Source organism: Ammospiza nelsoni, chromosome 1 (assembly GCF_027579445.1).
Source record: "Ammospiza nelsoni isolate bAmmNel1 chromosome 1, bAmmNel1.pri, whole genome shotgun sequence".
Lineage (NCBI taxonomy): Eukaryota > Metazoa > Chordata > Aves > Passeriformes > Passerellidae > Ammospiza > Ammospiza nelsoni.
The window spans coordinates 6,875,224-6,894,572 of record NC_080633.1 but is presented as its reverse complement, the minus strand read 5'-3'; the positions used below and the strand labels follow the sequence as shown (position 1 = coordinate 6,894,572).

Here is a 19,349-nt window from a genome sequence, read left to right as displayed (position 1 = left end):
ATTTTAGTCAATCAGTCATGTTATTTGCATATGAATGTGTTCATCTGTGTTATGCAGCTACAGAAGAGTCTTTTGTACCTGTTAGAATAGAAGTGAGGAAACAGCATAATCTTAGCACATTCCACTGACTGAAAGACTGAAAAGTTTGTTTTGTTTTTGATTATTTGCTGATTCAGACAACATGAAGCTGAGCAGAAGATGCCAGAATAAAGAAACAGAATTCTCAGCAGGTTTTTATGAACAGTTGTGGTTGTATATATGTACAAGAGAGAGTCTGGGGAGTAACTCAGAGTGCTGGACTCAGTTCCCTCCTGCTCAGAAGACACAGAAACGTGTGGGATGTGTAGCACCTGATTGTCTGGTACCCTCTGTACTCATTTGTGTCTGAGAGCAGTGAGTGTGCAGGGCTGCCAGTGAATCACTGGGGGTTTGGTTCATTTGGCAATAAATGTCAGCAGCCACAGAGCAGTGAGGAGCAAAGCTCTGCATGTTTAATTTTCAACTGAGACTGAAAAGAGAGATTAGATTTGCCATTCTCTTCTGTTAGAGAGAAACAGGCTGAGTTCCTGCAGAAGGACATGAATCTGATGAGTGTTCTCCCAGCACTGTCATGTGTTTTGATCCCTGCAAATTATTGACCCAACATTCCTCTGCAAATACAACAGCACTATATAAACATTCTTGAGCACTGCATTTCAAACATTTCATTTATTCTCAGCTGTGTGTTAATAAATACATAATTTCACAATCATGTGCCATAAGCAAATCTGTAAGAGGAAAACTCAATTTCTTTACTTACATCACTATTTGGTGGCAGAACAATTTCAGTTATTTTTGAAACACTATAAATTTTATGATAAATGGTTTCATAATGGCTGTGCTGTTAGGTGATCAGTTCGATGATATGCAATCTTCTATGCTGACATCTGAAATGAGAGTTGACTCTTATCTACAGGCTTCTGTCAACTTAAATCTCATTTACTTATTACATTGCTTAACTGATAATGATAATGTGTGAGACCCCAGAAGTATTATAAATGAATCATGATTGCAGTAGGAAAGAGGAACCCTTGGACCCAGACCTGGAAATATTATTAAAATAAATTTTAAAAAATAAAACCAGAAGAACAGATGACTCTAGGAAGATATATAGTATCAGGACTTGGAAATAATCTTATCCCATTTTTATAATTAATGGCATTTGAAGCTGGTTCTGAAATTTTTTTTGACCGGTCTGAGACTTGGGTGCAGAATGGTTAAATCTGTTCAGTAAGAGAGAAGACATGGAGGGAAGATAAAAAATACTTATTTCCCAGCAGATGTAGCCAAAACCTTTCATGTTTTAGTAGCACTCCCAACAGTGGGTATTTTTTAAGCCTTCATTTCTGGGGAGGGGAATAAATAGTGGGAGACAGCTCCTGAGAGAGGGAGATCCTCCTTCAGCAAATCATCTCAACCCAGTACACAAAGCTGAGCAATTAACCTCATGCTAAATGGGTGTCTGTGGTAATCACCAAGGCCTGGATTTATCCCACCTAACTTTAGAAACCTTCCTGAGCTGCTTAAGCTGGGAGTGCAGTAGCTCCAGTTGTGTCTGAGGAGTTTGAGGGGGTGAATTTGAGGAATTTGAGAGGAGTTGAGAAATGGAGAGGAGTTTGCAGGGGATGATGCAGATCCAGGGGGCTGAGGAGCCTCTGGGCCTCACTGGGCAGGAAGGATTTGGCTCCAGGTGCTGCATTTCTGATCCAGACACCATCAGGTGCCCAAACTGGAGCTGCTGGGCTGTCACACACCACAGAGCAGCTCTGCCAGCCTCTCCCCTGCATGGGGAGGTGTTCCTGAGTTTGAAGGTTATAATGAGAGATGCAGCTGATAAGAAATCAAAGCTGTGCCTGAAGATTACTGTGTGCTGCATGAAACGGCAAAGGAGCAATTTGATTTCTCACAATGCAGTTCACTGTTCTGTACTTTGGCCTTGTGTTGTTTGGATGGTGTAACCTTCAAGCAGTGAGTGGTAAATGATAACTCTTCTCTAGTGTGACATTAGGAACCATGGTAGAAATGCAGAGAGGTTGTAAATTCAGTACCAAACCTGTTTGCCCTGTTTCCATCTTGTCTGTATTTTGAAGTGGAATGTGGTACACTGGGCATTATGTGGCTGTATCCTTTTTTTCCATCCTTTCTTCCTCCTCTGATGCACAAGACACTGTGAAAATTGCACTGCTCACTGCAAACAAGCATTTCTGTGCTACCCCCTCTCCTGGTTTCCCTTTCCCTGCATGAGAAGAGCCCAGGGCAGGAGGTGCTGGCTCCAGACTGGAGAGGTCTCTGGGTGCAAAACAAGGCTGGGGCTTCCTCTGCTCACAAGAAGTGACAAAGGCAGAACATGCCTAAAAATGGTCCTGTCCATATGATTGTGTCGTGAGCCACTGTCCTCCAAAGAACTTCCAAGCCAAGAAATTTCCCAGAATGTTCTTACCAAGAGGAAAAGTCAGCCAGGAGGCAGTCAGAGACTTGTGTGAGTGAATCCTGGTAAAACTGCAGACAGAGCACACAGAAGGGAGTCTGGGCTGTATTCATTTTGCACAGTCCTTGCTGCTCCAGCATTTGGAGAGGAGAGATGTAATGTACAGCTGGGACTCTGTTCCAGCCCTGGATAAAAGGGAGAAAGCAGATTGTTCCTGCAGCTACTCACTTGTTAAACAGTAGCGCTTCCCTGCAAAGCTATTCATGCTGTTTCTTAGCCAAAATGTAGTAAACTCCAAAACAGGGCTGTTAACTTGTTCAGACTGAGAGAGAGAGGCTGTTACATCACTCCCTGTGCTGGCAAGGAGCCTGGGAACCAGGATGTGTGTGTGCAGCAGCTCCTTGGGTTTGCCTCTCTCCAAAAAAACCCCATACCACCCAGCAGAGCTCCATAATCTGCTGGGTGAGTCAAGAGATTGAAATCTGATGAGGAGAATAGAAAAGTGTTCTTTGGTTCTGAGGAGGTCAAAAAAACAAACAAACAAAAAAACAACAACAAAAAACCAAAACAAAAAAGAAACACAAAAAAAAACCAGGAAAAAAAAAAAAAAAAACAAAAAACAAACAAACAAAAAACACACAAGAAAAAAAAAAAAAACACAAAAAAAACCACCAAAAAAATGTACAGGTTGGGGAAAAAAAGGAATCCAGTTTTCCAATGTACCAGAACTCCTTATTTCAGTATTTGTGTGGTTTAAGGCAGTGTATGGGAGTGCCAGGACATTACTGTGATTCACACCACAGTAAACTGATCACCAAAATCAGAGCCCCAAAGGCTGTCATTTAGCAGGGACAAAGCTCTGGCAGTGCTGGTGTGTCCAGGCTCCTTTTAAATGCATTAATAGCAGCTCTCCTGGGAGGTGATTGTGTTCCATAAGAGATCCCAGGAGCTGTAACAAGCTATCCTTATTTAATCCTTTTTCCCTGTGGGAGCTGTTGCCATCCATGTGAAAATGTGTTTAAATTTAAAATATTTCTCCAATAGTGGGCACATAACTAATTGCAAACCTAGTAAAGTAATCACTCTGTGATCAACCCTACAACAATTCCAAAAATACTGCTGGGAAAATGTTTGGAGCCCACTTGATTTGCTTTCAGTCTCCTTTAACAGAGCATGATGGTGCCTCCACTAAATCAAATATAAGTTCACAGGAGAATTATTTAATATGATTGGAAAGTCCATAGTGAGATTTAGTGGGACATACAGAATAAATGAACCTGAACTTTACAAAAACAGAAAGCTTCAGCTATATCACACTACTTTTTAATCACAGCTCCCCTTTATTAATATTCCATTTCCTCACTTCACTTTCTCCCCATTAGTCATATCTTTGCATCCCATTTGGTGTTTTTCTCCCATTTTAGTGTTTAGAATATGCAAAAAGCACCTTGCTATCCCTTTTATATTGGTTAATTTTTTGGTGTTTTGTTTTTTTTTTAAGCCACTTACTGGTTTTAAAAGAAAAAATGTTCAACCACAACCTCCTGAAACACTGATATCCTCACATATTTCTGTTCTGGTTGCAGTGTCCAGATTTATGCAATCAATCTTTCAATGCAGAGAAATTTTTTTTGCATAAAGATGATTTTTTCTGCCCTAAGGAAATGTGTGTCTGTGTCAACTCGTGGCTTTTTCTGCAGCTACAGAAATAATTTAATCAACTATCTATGGGTTCACTCAGTGGAGGATTTATTTTAATGACATGAAGTCCTACAATTCCTGTTCCTCCTAGGCCTAGATCAAAAGGAGGAAGGCGAGGTGGAAAGGATGAATAGCCAGAATGCTGAGTCCAATCAATTCCCAGCTGCTTTGACAGCTCTCATAAGGCTATAAGGAGCTAAGGCAATTAAAACTAGAGCATCTCTGGGGCTTTTTTAAGATACTCATTGGTACTGAAATGATGACCCCAGCACCCTGGGGTCATCAGACAGAGTTAGTAGCTTAACCCTAAATTACTTTTATCACCCTAAATCCTGCACTATGCATGGTATAAAAAGGCTAAACCTAAGGATCTGGCCTGGTGTGTCTGTATAAATAGATATCTTTTGGTCAAGTGCCATGTCTGTATAAATAGATATCTTTTGGTTAAGCAGCATGATGTAATAGGGTGCTGGAGTGACAGCCTCATTTTACCCATTGAACTGATTTCTCATGGCATGGTTTATCTGGAATTTTAGACTTGTTAATTTAATAAGCATCCTGTTACTCTGCTTAGAATATCAGAACTTCTGGTAGGAATAACCTCCATCAGTGCTTAGAAGCCAGATGCCTGCTCTGTGATTTAATAAAAAGCTGCAGTTCCATGCAGGGTCATCACTGACAGTTTCTTCCCAGCTGTATCTGGACAGTTTTGGAGCACTAAAATTATTCACCATCAGGGCTGTTCATTCACAAAGCAGTGGGGATTATAGAGCAAAGCTTTCCCATGAGAATGGAGGAGAGAGAAACAGCTTTGAACCTGTTTGGTTGCACCTTTCCTGCTTCTGGATTGGACTAGAGGGAAAGTGACATAAGAATAAGGAAAAAATTATATGGAAGGGAACTCTTAGAATTCCTTGCCATCTTCATCTCTCTTAACCCAGTTTTGTCTATATTTAATTTTTAGATACACTGTCTTTAATGGCCAACAGAGCTTTAAAGAATGTGAAAGGCTGCTTGATACCAGGAGGAAATTTTCTGTGGAAAGCAGTCAAATTCCTTTCTCACTTCCTCACAACATTCCCCAATTCCTTTCTCTGACTGCATGAAATAAACTGATTAAGTTGGAAGAAATAAAAGGGAACATCCCAAAAAGGGCTCACTGCTTCTTTCTCCCAACATTCACATTTTATAGTTTCACTACCTGCTTGTGCAAGAGGAGCGCAATACATCTCTTTAAAATGCAGCTGGTTGTTGTGGGTTTTTTGTTTGGGTTTTTTGTTTTTTTTTTTTTTTTTTTTTTTCTTTTAAGATTACAATCAAGCAAGTTTGGCCATTTGAAAGTCAGCTGCATGGGCTGCTGAGTCAGAGGAGGACTAGATACCATCTTGGCAGCAGCCTGGAAAAATGTTTCCATTGTGCTGGTGAAATGAATGCAAAATATTTATTCTTTGAGCTGGTTCACAACAGCAGCTCAGTTCTCAGCTGGAACCGAGGGTGGGGCCATGTGGAAGGCATTTATAGGAAGACAATAATGATTTGTACAGGGCCCAAGGTGTACATAATCTTATTTTATGATTAACAAAGGACAAGGCTCCAGCCATATGGAACTCATAAGCTGAAGTGTAAACCAGTGAAGTAATCAACAGAGAATGAAAGAGAAAAAGTAATGGAGGCAGGAGGTTAGCAAAAGAAAGGGAGGGAGCAGAATTCAGGAGGGGAGGGATTACTTTAATCTTTTTGCATGTTTAGGGTTACAGTAAAATGCCAGTGCTAAGGTTAGTACCTTGGACTTTTGAAATTTTGATCTATCATATTTTTTCACTTCCAACTGCACAAATCAGGTCACCTGTGGTATGTAGAGAATCTTCTTCCTTGTACCTCAGAACAGAAAGTTACCAATTGCTATTTTGTGGTATACGAGCACATATGATTCAAGCAGAAAAATAAACATGCTTTTTGCCCTGGGGACCTTATTGTCCAAGAGCCTGATCTGGCAAAACAGGCCTGGCAAATTCTAAAACTGTAAGAAAGCCTTGGCTTAAGCAGGGTTGTTCCCAAACACGACTTCCAGTGCATGTGTAGCCATAACAGAGGTGGCAGTGACAGAAGGCACTGAGGAAAGGTAACCTGAAGGTTACAGCACTGGGTTTGGCTGGGATTGCTGTGTTTTTATGTTGCTGAATTTCAGGTGCTGCTTTGTTCTGGCTGATGTCAGTGTGGGGATGGCCTTGATCCAGGAAAACACTTCAATGTGTGGTTGGATTTAAGCACAGTGGTAGCTCTGTTGGAGTCAACAGTACTGGAGCACTTAAAGCTCTGTGTGTGTGTCAAGGCACTTTGCTGGATCAGGGTCTTTGTGCAATTTTTATGGTCTATTAAAATATTTTAAAATGACAACAGCAGGTTTGGATATGAGAAAGGAAGCTGAAGCACAGAGGATAAAAAAAGAGTTGAGGAAAATGAGAGGAGAGGAGAGGAGAGGAGAGGAGAGGAGAGGAGAGGAGAGGAGAGGAGAGGAGAGGAGAGGAGAGGAGAGGAGAGGAGAGGAGAGGAGAGGAGAGGAGAGGAGAGGAGAGGAGAGGAGAGGAGAGGAGAGGAGAGGAGAGGAGAGGAGAGGAGAGGAGAGGAGAGGAGAGGAGAGGAGAGGAGAGGAGAGGAGAGGAGAGGAGCTCTTGGTGACAATGGGAAATTGCTGCAGAGTGAGTGGCAGGGAGAGCAGCAGCTGGAAGGTTACTCTCTGCCTGCTGTTGTGTGTCTGGCATTTCTGTGGGTGTCAGGATGGTATTTACTTGGAAACATTTATGGTGTGTCCTACCTTGGGATGGAGCTCCTTTTGCACATGGGAACAGCTCCTGATACAGACAGGGTTTATGAGAGAGGACACCTGAGCCCTGTCCCACCCCTTTCCCTTAAGGCTGCCAGAAACAAAAGCCAATCCCAGCAGACATCCTGCACACAGGAACAGGACACTGCCAAAGCTGATCTCTTAGCTGTATTCACTGTGAGGAACACAGAATCACAGAATCATTCAGGCTGGAAAAGGCCTCTGAGATCATTGATCTTTCACTGATACTGAGTGCCACATCCAGTCAGTTCTTGAACACCTCAGGGATGGTGGCCCTGCCACCTCCTTGGGCCTCCATTCCAATGTTTAACAACCACGAAGAAATTCCTCCTGATGTCTAAACTGAACCTCTCCCCATGCCCCTTGAGGCTGTGGCCTCTTGTCCTGTCACTGTTTCCCAGGAGCAGAGCCTGGCCCCAGCTGGCTGCACCCTCCTGGCAGGAGCTGTGGGGGGTGAGAAGGTCTCACTGAGCTCCTTTTCTCCAGGCTGAGCCCCCCTGAGCTCCCTCAGCTCCTGCTAAGAGAATTCACTCCCCAGAGCTTTCTCCAGCTCCATTGCCCTTCTCTGGATGTGCTCCAGCCCCTCAATGCCTTTCTTGTTGTGAGGGGCTCAGAACTGGACACAGCACCTGAGGTGTGACCTCACCTGGGCTGACTACAGAGGGGCAATCATTTCTCTCATTGCTGCCACACAATTCTTGATACAAAATCGTTGCCACAGAAAGTCAGAAAGTGCACAACTTTCTTTCCTTTTCCCGTGAGGGCATGGCTGTGGTACAATATGAGCTGGTCATTAAGCAGTTGCTTCCATCATCAAAGATTTTATGGGTACAGAGGTTACACTATGAAGATATAGATGGGTTTTTTTTTTCCTCATGGCCTCCAGGATTTGGCTGTTGCTATTTCAGGGAAAAAATAATGGAATTGAATGAATGTTTTAGTTGAAGAGTCATTAAGGAAAGCAAGAGTTTGAAGAGGAGAAAAATAGTGCCAGTAGCTGATCAGAGACCCCTGACTGCAACCATCTGCCCCATCAGAGATAACCTGTGCAGCCCTAAGTCACTTGGTCTCTCTGTTTCCCATTTATAAAAAAATGGGGCTACACTGCTCTAAATCTGAAATGTTACAGTGATAAATACATTTAAAAGGTCTACATAACTCAGATATTTTTTGAACAGGAGCTGCAAGTGGCTTAAGATAAGCTAAGCATAGATAGAATCTGTTGTGTTTAAAGTTTGTAGCAACAGGCTTTCATGCTGCAGGCTGTACTGTGGCCAGGAAAGCTCTCATGTGCTCAGAGCACATCAAGATTTACACAAAAGATCTCTGTGAAGTCAGCTGCTCTTCTGAGCCCCAGGGAGGCATGTCAAGAAATAATTTCAGCTCTTCTCAGACATTTCACTACAGACTCAATCTGCATCTCAGGTTAGGTGCAGTGACCCCAGCATTTGCCATTTCCACACTGAAAGCACCCAGTGCCCATGAATGAACCTTTGTATCTGCATTTCCAGCAGCTCTGCAGGGAGATGAGCATGGGGCTGGCTTGCTGGAGGTGTATCCCTTAGTGTGGAAATAATTCCAATTTTTTTTTTTCAATTCCACTTCCTGGAATATAGGGAAAAGCCTCAGCACTATTTGCATGTCCCTTTATGATCTTGTTTGTAGCCCTGAAACATTGAGCTCCTGTGCTTGACAGGCTTCTTGCTCAGCACAGCCCTTGTTTCAGTGCTTCAGAGGGTGTCAAACCACTGAGTGCAGTCTGGTTTCACTGTACCTGGAATGAGGCAAGGATGCAGTTCAGAGGCTGCAGGGATATGAGTGTGGGGGCTGGCTTGCTGGAGGTGCATCCCTGGTGCTTAATGTGGAAATAATTCCAATTATTTTTTTTAAGTTCCACTTCCTGGAATACAGGGAAAAGCCTCAGCACTATTTGCATGTCCCTTTATGATCTTGTTTGTAGCCCTGAAACATTGAGCTCCGGTGCTTGATTGGCTTCTTGCTCAGCACAGCCCTTGTTTCAGTCCTTCCAGGGGGTCTCAAACCACAGAGGCAGCACTGAGCACAGTCTGGTTTCACTGCACCTAGAATTTGGCAAGGATGCAGTTAAGGGGCTATGAAAAGGGAAAACAAGCATGGCAGAAGGAAGGTATCCATTGTGTGAGCTGTCATTGCAGGTTTCTTTTGTGTATAACAGTAAAAAAAATGAAGAAGCACACAAAAACAAGGCCTGGAGTGATCAGCAGTACATCTGGAATGAATTCAGGAAGAGGGTCAGGTTCCTCAAGCTATGCACATTCAGTGCCATCTGAAAAACAGCTTTTAGTCAAAAATCAATTTACTTGGAGATTACAGGCCAACTGTAGTGTCTGTGCTGAAGGAGGTTTATGAATATATTGGTTTGTTTGTGCCTAATAGCAGCTCCTGTGAGATAAGAGGCTCACAAGCCTGAGTGGGGCCCCTGGTAGCACCCATGCCTCCCGTTTGTCACCTCTGGGGTGGGCTTGAAATCTAATGCAAACACACAAGCCCCAGGTGCTACCAGGAAGTTCTCCTCAGTGTTCAAAGTCCTCCTAGAGCTGCAGTGAAAAAAGACATTGTTATCTTTGCCTGCCCCTTTGAGAGAGCTCCCAAAGGCTCCTTGTGGAGCCCTCCTGGGATCCTCACGTGCTGAGCCCAGCAGAAAGGGGCCACCTGCAGCAGCTGCTCCTTTTCTGTTCAGCTGCACTTGCTGCACCTCGTGGCACCCAGGAGGTGTTTGTTCAGCCCAGGTCTCTGCCAATTTCTTGAAGGTTTATTGAGGTTGTGGGTGACTCAGCTCTGAGCTGAAGGTTGTCTGAGATTCTCAGAAAAGCACCTTTGTAACTCTGCCCTACATCTGGTGCCCTGGTTTGACAGATCTGATTTCAGCCTTTCAGAAGTGCTGATGGTTGTGGGAATGGCAGGCTGGGAGAGCTGGGGCTGCTCAGGGTGGACAGGACAGAGCTTCAGAGAGACCTGAGAGCAACTTCAAGTGCCTTAAGGGGCCACAAGAAAGCTGGAGAGAGACTCTGCACAATGGCATGTAGTGATTGAACAGGGGGAGATGGTCTTGAGCGGAAGGAGGGAACGTTTAGAATAAATTTCAGGAAGAATTTTTTTACTGGGAGGGTGGTGAGACACTGGGCTTGAAGCTGTGGATTCCCCATCTCTGAAAGTGTTCAAGGATGGGGCTCTGAGCCAACCTGGTCTAGTGGAAAGTGTCCCTGACCAGGGCAGGGGTTGGAATAAAATGATCTTTATGGTCCCTTCTGACCCAAACCATTCTGTGATTCTAAAATTACATTTTGATGATAGACTGTGACAGTGTTCACAGGGGTCTGAGGATGAGGGAAGAGATGAGGATCTGACTCCATGTTTCAGAAGGTTTGATTTGTTATTTTATGATATATATTATATTAAAACTATACTAAAAAATAGAAGAAAGGATTTCATCAGAAGGCTGGCTAAGAATAGAAAAAGAAGGAATGAATACAAAGGCTTGTGTGTCAGACAGAGACTCCGAGCCTGCTGACTGTGATTGGCCATTAATTAGAAACAACCACATGAGACCAATCTCAGATGCACCTGTTGCATTCCACAGCAGCAGATAATCAATGTTTACATTTTGTTCTTGAGGCTTCTCCGCTTCTCAGGAGAAAAAAATCCTAAGGAAAGGATTTTTCATAAAATATCATGGCTACAATAGACTACAATTCTGTTATAGAATTTTGTGATGTTTACTCAAGCCTAAAGTGTAGTATCAGCTAATTTCAGTGTTTTTAGGGGAAACCTGTTTCATTTTAAGTTTAAAAAATATCACTGAAAGCTGGTGTAATAAGTGTTCACTCAGTGAAGTCACTACTCATGCCTGAGCTTTGAAATATAACACTGAAGAAAGCAAAATGGTAGAAAGTAAATGTGTTTATTTAAATCAGATTTGGCTCTGAGTATTTTTTTTTTTCATTTGTTATTCTCAGTAGCCTCGGTTCTGCAGATTACTCATCAGTACTCTGGCCTCAATCCAGCTAAAGTACTTAAGTAAGTGCATAACTTTAACTAACATGAATAATCCTGTATTCAATGCCAGCAAATGCAGACACATCCATGTGGGCTCACTTTCTTCTTTCCCATTCACTTGAAATTAGTGAATGTTTACCTGTGTTCTACCATTAGTAGTATCTTAATGTTCTGTTTGCTTTTTTTTTTTTAATGTACATTTTTCACAGGAAAATATCTACTGTAATCATGCTTAGTACCTGATTGCTGCAGCTCTCTCCAGCAATAATTCCTTCTTGCTCTCAGCTGAGCCCCTGAGTGTGATGAGAGGTTGGTCCTATTTCAAAGAACCCAAGGAGCACTCCAACCTATGTGTAAAAACAGCTGAAGTGTGTCTTTTTGATCATATACAATAATAAATATTTAAGACAAGAACACTTAAAAACTCTGGAAGAGATTAAAACTGAGTGGCATCGCTGTGTTTGCAGTCAGGTAGAACACTTGTAACATCTGTATTCATAACAAACTCAGGTTAGCTCCTCACAAGCACTTGACTTCTTTGAAAGTTCTTCAAAAGGACAGAATTTAAATTGTGTGGCTGTTTGATTAATAATGTGTCACACTGATAATTGTGATTTGGACTCCACCTATACCCAACATGAGTAATCTGAGGAAGGAATGTTGGCCACAAGGGCTTGTCTAGAGAATGCCTCTGATATTCTTGACTCTAAACTCCACCTTATCTGAGTAGCAGAGTGATACAGGATCAGACACAGCTACAGATTAGAGGTTATGTAAACAAATCCTGCCTCTTTCCTACTCCTGCCTTGATTTCTCTCTAGGAGTTTAGCTTGGGATCTTGTCTATTCCTTCATACTTGACTTTCTTTGAAGTTTATTTTTCAGAAGTGCTTAACTCTTCTCTCACTGGGACCATTTTTCTTTGCCTTAAACTGAAGAGCTGGAGGACACTGTGTGCAACACAGGTTCTTTGTTTCTGCTGTTAGATCAAAGGAAGTTCTGCAAATCTATTCTGTTTCGCAATTAAGTCAGGAACAAAACTCACTGGGATTAAACTTCAAGTTCATTTCCATACAGAAATATTTAGGAAGGGCTCACCAGTAAAAATGTGAAATCTCTCTGCAACTTTGGTTCATGTATCTCCAGGGTAAGCAGATTCCAACACTCAGTATTGCAGTGAGGATTTAGTAGAAATGAAGATTGTCCATTTTGTCATCTTTCCTCATGCAGCATGCACTCAATATTCTTTTTTTCCTTTGGTTTGGTTTTGGGGGTTTTGGTTGGGTTTGGGTTTTTTTGTTGTTGTTGTTTTGGGGGTTTTTTTGCTGTTTTTGTTGTTGTTGTTATTTATTTAGGATTTGGCTAAAATTGATTGTTGTTACATTTATGTTATCCATTTTTGACCTACTAAAATCTCCAACTGCTTATCAGTAATAGTTAACTCTGTAAAGTAATTAATATCATAGCTGTTATGTGGGAGGACACCTGTGGCAGGAGGCTGGTTACTAGTTACAAAATGTAAAAGCAATATACACTTGTTCTGTATTTCATGCCACAAGATTCCTGCTCAGGACCACCGGGAGAGTCATATTCTGATCAGATTGGGATGAAATTAAAAAATCCTTCCAGGGTAGAGTTCTTACCCAGTGGCAAGCTCTGCCTGAGCTGTTTTGCAATGAAATCATTAGAGTTTCTTCAACCTCACTGTACATACAGGAAAATATTTAGAATAAAATAAATTTATATTTATATTTATATTTATATTTATATTTATATTTATATTTATATTTATATTTATATTTATATTTATATTTATATTTATATTTATATTTATATAGTGCTCCCTCACTTTCATACCTGCTGTGGGACAGTTGTGTCCCCAGTTTATCAGCTAAGGGACAGAACACCCAGCTGAACCCAGTTAGAACTCACTGGGGACCACTGTCAGTGCCAGGCTGGTTTATGGGGCTTGGTTACTCTGTTCTAAACAAATTGTAAAATCTGAGCTGCCACCGCCTTCATTTACACATGCTAGGCACAGATGTGATTATAGCATTTGGTATTTCAAAAGCCTTGTAAGACTAAAGCAATTTGTATCACATTCCTTCTGGATATGGGAAATAAAAACTCCAATCCAGTATTTTGTACAGGGCATCCCCTTCCTCACTGGTTTGTTTGGGGCTTGGAGCAGTTTGCTTGGAATAAATGGTGGAAGTTACAGTTCGTGCCCAGCTGCTCTGGTCACCCCGAGGTTTTTGAGGAGTTTGAGGTGAGACCAGAGCTGTGTCCTCGGACACCCTCAGGGACTGCCACCCTGCAGCCTTGGCAGCACACAGGTGGCACCTTCAGATCCACAAGGGATCCAGGCTGGGATCCTGACCTCAGCCTCAATGATCCCAGTGCTCTCAGCTGTCCCAAACCCACCATATCAGTTACCACACTCTAGCAAAAAACAAGTAGCAGTTTAATTTACAGTTTAAACACCAGATTAAACCTGTTTTTTTTTTCTTTTTCCTGGTAACTTGTCCTTTTTCCACTTTACAACCCAGGCTAAATTAAAGCAAAAATAAGCAGGAAGTGTTCTAAATTAATTTTACACAGATTGCAAGAGAATAAACATATTTATGACATACATTTGGGAAAAACTGTAAGTTGTTCTTTGATAGCTCATCAGGAGAAGAGTTGTTAACTACTTCAGTTGTGCAGAACTGTAATTGTAGTAGGGAGCTGTAGCAAATGGTGGGAAAATTACCATTCCTAGTTTACTCTTGCATTCAAAATGGCTTTGCCTTGATTTGCATTTAGATGGGAATTCCTTCTGTTGCTCTTAAATCCATTAGGTTTTACAAGGTAAGTGGCCTTTTTTTTTTCTGAAGTGCTGGGAAGGGCACTCAGTTTTACTGCTGAGCTGTGCAGGTCCACCCCAGCATACCCATATTAAAGCCATCAGGAAAGAGAAAGGGCAGCCTTGAATTTACCTGGAAATGCCTATTTTTAAATAAAGCACAGGTAACATTTTTGTGGCAGTGCCTGAGTGAGTCTGCTCCACACAGACTTGTGATTTGCAGCACAATTACTTTTATTCCTACACAGTCTCCAAAAACTAATATGTAATCTTTATTACATACTATACATTACTCAGACAATATTTGTTTCAGAATATTTCTATTTCAGAATTAAGGCTACTTTTTTGAAGGGAGGGGAAAAAGAAAATTTACATTTATATAGATGGTTTGTAAACTGGGTTTTGTACATAACATACATATAAAGGATTCTCATTGAATTACCATACTAAGACTATATATATTTTTCTAAAGATTGGACAAAAATAGAAACTAAAAAAAAAAAACAAGCCTGGAAGGAAGTAACATTAAAAATTCATTTCCCCCCACCAACACAATCAACTATATGGAAATAATAATAAACAAATGGGGGGTTTTAAATCCATTGCTAAAAACCTCCTGTGATGGAGATTTTAGAGGTTTTTTTAGCAAAACGTGCTGGTGCTTCACTTCTGTTACACTCAGAAACTTCTCCCAAAGTCCAACCTAAGAATTCTTTAAAGGCTAAGTAGATAACTTCTCATCCCATAACCAGTGGACCCAGAAGAGTTAATCACTTATCTTCTTGCAAAAACACACCATGTCTGGAGACTGTTGAGGTATTTTCCTTCAGTCTTCTTTTTATGGTGTTGTGGGGTTTTGGGGTTCTTTTAGGGGTGAGTTGTTTGTTTCTTTGGGTTTTTTGTTGTTTTGGTTTTGGGGTTTTTTTTTTGTTTTAGTTTGGTTTATTTGGGGAAGGGGAGAGTTTATTTGTTGTTTCTGTGGGGTTTTTATTTGAGTTTTTTTCCCCTTTGTAGATGAGGAAAGTGGGAAGTTTTCAAGTTCTTCCTAACAGGTCATGTTTTCTGAACGTGTAGATCATTGCTGTTACTTTTTTTAGACTCTTTTAGTTCATTCTTGAGTTTTATCCCTAAAACTGAATGCAGTATCCCAGCTGGCATCTAACCAGGGAATGTGTAGCACAGATGCTCGATGTCTTACCTATAACACATTTGTAAATAGTGTGATTTTTTTTTCTTATTTTCCAAGAAACTGACATTGTAGTCTCACATTTAGCTTCACTCCCAAGTTTTTGCTTGCCTGACTGCTGGAAGTCCATCCTTTCCCACTTTATTTTTGCATTTGCTTATTGTATACCACACTCTACTTACCCATATCAAAGTGCATCCTGTTTTTCAAAGCACTGCAGCAATTCTCAAGATTATTTCAAGTTCTAGGGCTGTCCCTAAAACAGCAGCTTCTTTTACCATTTGAAAATGTGGTCAGGTTATTCATTATTTCTTCCTTGAGTCATCAGTGGAAACACAGAGTGATGACAGACAGAACACAGACCTCTGTGGAACCTCTCTTAAACCCTTCCAGTGAGATAAAGAAATCTTAGTGCCTTCTTGAGAATACTCTGGTGACCTTTAGCAGTTGTTTCACCCAGACGATCTGGGTGAATCATTAGAGAGGCTGAGAATGCTTTGGCTTTGGTTGCACACCTTGACTGTTGTTGCTGATCCTTCTTTCCTGTATCTGCTTAAAATGTCTCTTACACATCTCAGAAAACAAATTTACACCAAAGAGTGTAAGGCAAGATGGCAGGAAAGTATATAAAAAATTATTTTCTGCTGATGTTAATTGTTTTTCACATCCCTGAACCATCCCTGTGACTTAAATACTTTGCATGTTCTTACAAAAAGGATGGGATTCCTTCAGTAGGACACAGGACTGAAAGGACTCCCAGATTATCAGAAAAAATAAATCTAGATTATCAGATAAGCTTTAATGTATTCATTCTGAGTGCACCTATAATTTACAGGACTGATTTTACTTCCACAGAGTATTAGTCACTCCTCACTCCCTTTACCCTAGGAAGCAAAAGAAAACAGCCAAAGTAAGCAGTTACCTATTAGAATTTACATTCCAGCCTTCCCAGAAATCCTAAAATCTCTTTTGTTTATATCTACTTTTTGTGACTTTTGCCGTTGAATTTTTTCTTTCTGTCTACACAGATTGATGCCACTGCTGTACTAAGGTCATGTTGTAGGTCCATATTTTTGGCATAAATAATATTCCTGTAAAAATGTGGCAAAGAAAAAATGTACTCAGGCAGTTTTGGGTTTGTGCATATTTCTCTTCTAAACTTTTCTCTCTAGCTTTATGTCACCTGGCAATATCTAGGGTACAAGTGAGTACTGTTCTGTCACAGTGGTTTCTCAAACAGTTAAATTGGGTTACCTGACACACACTGAGAGCAAATTTTTGAAGCATAATTTGGATAAATCCCTTGGTTATAGTTCAGGGAAACCTTCTGTGGCAGTAGAACAAACAAATAGTCACAAAATACAGGCAGGAAAAGTTGCAAGATTTAATATCACCCTATTGGAAACTACAGCTCCTTTTCAATAATTTTTTTTTTTTTTTTTAGCCAGTAATCCTGCTGTAAAATGACAGAAGGAGTTTTTAGAGAGACAATACTGCTAAAAATACCTTTTAATTTGTCTAATCCTGTCCACAATGAACAGGAGGGTGTTTTGGCCATGATTTAGGCTGACTTAAGAGTGGGTTGTTCCCAGAAGGTGTGGTCCCACTGCCCCTCCTGCCCTGAACAACTCCTGTGCCAGTGCTGATACAACTAAACAGTGACTTGGATCAGGAGCTGATCTGGATAAAGCCCAATCTTTTCTTCTAGTCCCTTTGGTTTTCAGCTGCATCAGTTTCCTGTTCTGACTCACTGTGTTGCCCACAAGCCAAGAGGAGCCAGAATGCAAAGCGAGGAGCAAAGGGAACGCCATGATCAGCAGCTCGTTCCAAAATTGGTTTGAACAAATCCCGAGGCTGCAGGCACATTGAAGGATGGGGTTTCAGCCTTTAGTTCTCCATTTCCTTTGGGTTTCTTTTTTGAGCAGTGTGGATGGTACATGTTTCCTTTACAAATCTCTGTTGTATATTAAATTACTGCCTTTTTATTATCCTGAGTTTCTCATCGTACTCTTGGTCTGGATGTAGGTTCTGCCACTGTAAAACCCTGATCTTTCAGTGAGCCCTGGGGTTTGTAGCATGAAATAAGCTTAACTGACTTCTAATAAACATCTCGTGTTGTGTGGCACTGAAATTCAATGCACACCTTTCAAGTTTCAGTGTCACTTCCAGCTACAAAAACCTTGGAGTTGTATTTCCTCATGGCTGGTGCTTAGTAGATAATTATGGGGAGTAAATTGAAACGAAAAGAAACAAAATCATGGCAGTTATTTCAAATCAGATATGTCATCTCCTTCTCTGCCTTTGATTAAGAAAAGATGTTATAAACTCTTATCAGTACCAAGGTACACGATAAGAAAGATAAATAATTTAGAGCTTTTAAAGCTAGCTCCCAGAAGTAATTAAAAGCTTCCAAAGCATTTTGATTAGTAGGCTGAAAATATTATAAATTAATATGAACTGCTTTGCTATCTTGTGTGACTGGTCAGTTAGACCATTTACTGAAATCATAGAAGCATCTTAAAAATACACCTGTGAATGAAATATTTTAGAATTTTCTTTTCAAGGGATCTTTACAGTAAAGAAGAACTGGCTATTGTTCACTTCCTCCTATATCCTTAAAAGTGTCCTTAGAAAGAGGTAGCTTGGGAAAAGAAAAAAGCTGTCACCAGCAGTTTGTTTCCTTGCTTGAAGCATCGCTGGACTTGAGAAATTACGAGATGGTTTTCTGTTTTCCCATAAATTTTGTCTCTCTCCCCTATCATAGTTTTATTCTCATTATCTTTAATCTTTCCCTGTTCTATGCACATTGCTATGCTGTGCGGGGTCTACCCAACCTCCCCTCCTTGAAGGGCTTGCTGAACTTTTGAAGCCTGAGCTTCCCCTTGGGACCAGCAGGTTTAAAATATTCCTTGACGACTCCTGTGACTCCTTTGGAGCTCCATCCATGTGTGTCAGCTGCCATTGCCAAAGCAATAATCCCTTTATCCCCTTCTCCAGCATCCGTGTCCGAACCGCTCCTGCTGGGCTTCCTAAGCAGCCAGCGGGGACCTGCGCATTTCAGCTAAAGCTTTACCACACCTCACCGCCAAAATAAATGTAAATGACCAATCTATTTCGAATATTTCCTCATTTCCTCGCTTCTGCTGTAGCCTGGCTCGGGGTTGTGATGCAGTAAATGCTATTCCCTGTAAACTGCAGCGTCCCGCGGTGCGAGCCCGTCCTTGAGCCGCTGCTCCGGGCGGGCACAGCCGCGCCGCTCGCCCGGGAGACGCCGGCATTCGGGCTGATCCTGAATTGTGACTTAACCTGGGATTGTTTGACATGGAAACCAGCGCGCCCGTGCCCACACGGGTACCCGGGATGGAGCGGGTACCCCGGTATGGAGGACAGAGCGAGAATCCCGAAATAGGGAACACCCCGGGATAGCGGGTACCCCGGGATGGCGGATACCGGGAATAGAGGGGGAATCCCGACATAGAAGACATCCCGAGACAGAGCGGGTATCCCGACAGAGGACATCCCGGGATAAAGCGGGTATCTCGGGAAGGAGGGCACTGCGGAATGGCGGTACTCAGGACAGAGCAGGTATCCCGGGATAAAGGGCACCCCGGGGCCGGGATAGCGGCACGGCGCACTGCGGGAGCTCCCGTCACACACAGGGGAAACCCCCTCGACACCCTGACACCCCCCGGAGCGCAGTGGAACCGTCCGCTTCCCCGCCGCTGCCTCGCAGGTGAACGCGCGGGAGCGTACCAAGCTCCACTGGCAGGGGGAGCGAAGGGTTTCCCCCAATCCACCTTCAGTCGCACCGCTCTAATCCAGGGCAGCCCGGAGAACAACCGAGGCTGCGGAACGGGTGCGAGAGGCGGCTGCCCCAGCAGAGCTCTCAGGGCACTAACCTCCCCCTCCTCCCCCTCCCTTTTCCGCGCGGAAGTGGTAGCTCCCTCCCCCTCCCGCCGCTGACCAACGGGCTCGACTGCAGCAAAACGGAACGTACCAACCGCTTCGCCGGGGGGAGGGGGGAGCGGCGAGGCGTGGCGGGAAGCGCCGTCCTGTGAACGGGCGCCCGGGGAGCCGCTCCCGCCGAGCGGGGAAGAGGCGGCGCCCGCAGGAGGCACGGCCGGGGAGCCGGAGCGAGCCCGGGGGGAGCCCGGCGGTTCACGGGCTGGGGGAGGGCGAGCCTCGGTTCCTCCTCCCGGTTCCTCCCCCCGCGGTGTGTGCGAGCGGCAGCGTGTGCGGAGGCCGAGGGGCAGCTGCCGCCGTCCCGCCTT

The 19,349-nt window shown here is 42.8% G+C and overlaps 1 protein-coding gene across 4 annotated transcripts in view; it reads left to right on the top strand.

Moving 5' to 3' along the window:
- Positions 1-19,349, top strand: part of PRKAG2 (protein kinase AMP-activated non-catalytic subunit gamma 2) — a 219,917-nt gene that overhangs the window by 152,621 nt on the left and 47,947 nt on the right. The window contains exon 1 of one of the 4 annotated variants that reach the window (XM_059470834.1): positions 19,136-19,291. The exons of the other annotated variants lie outside the window; for them this stretch is intronic. The gene's annotated coding sequence lies outside the window, so the exon portion shown is untranslated. Of the gene's footprint in view, positions 1-19,135; positions 19,292-19,349 lie in introns of those variants that run through there. 4 annotated transcript variants of the gene reach the window in all.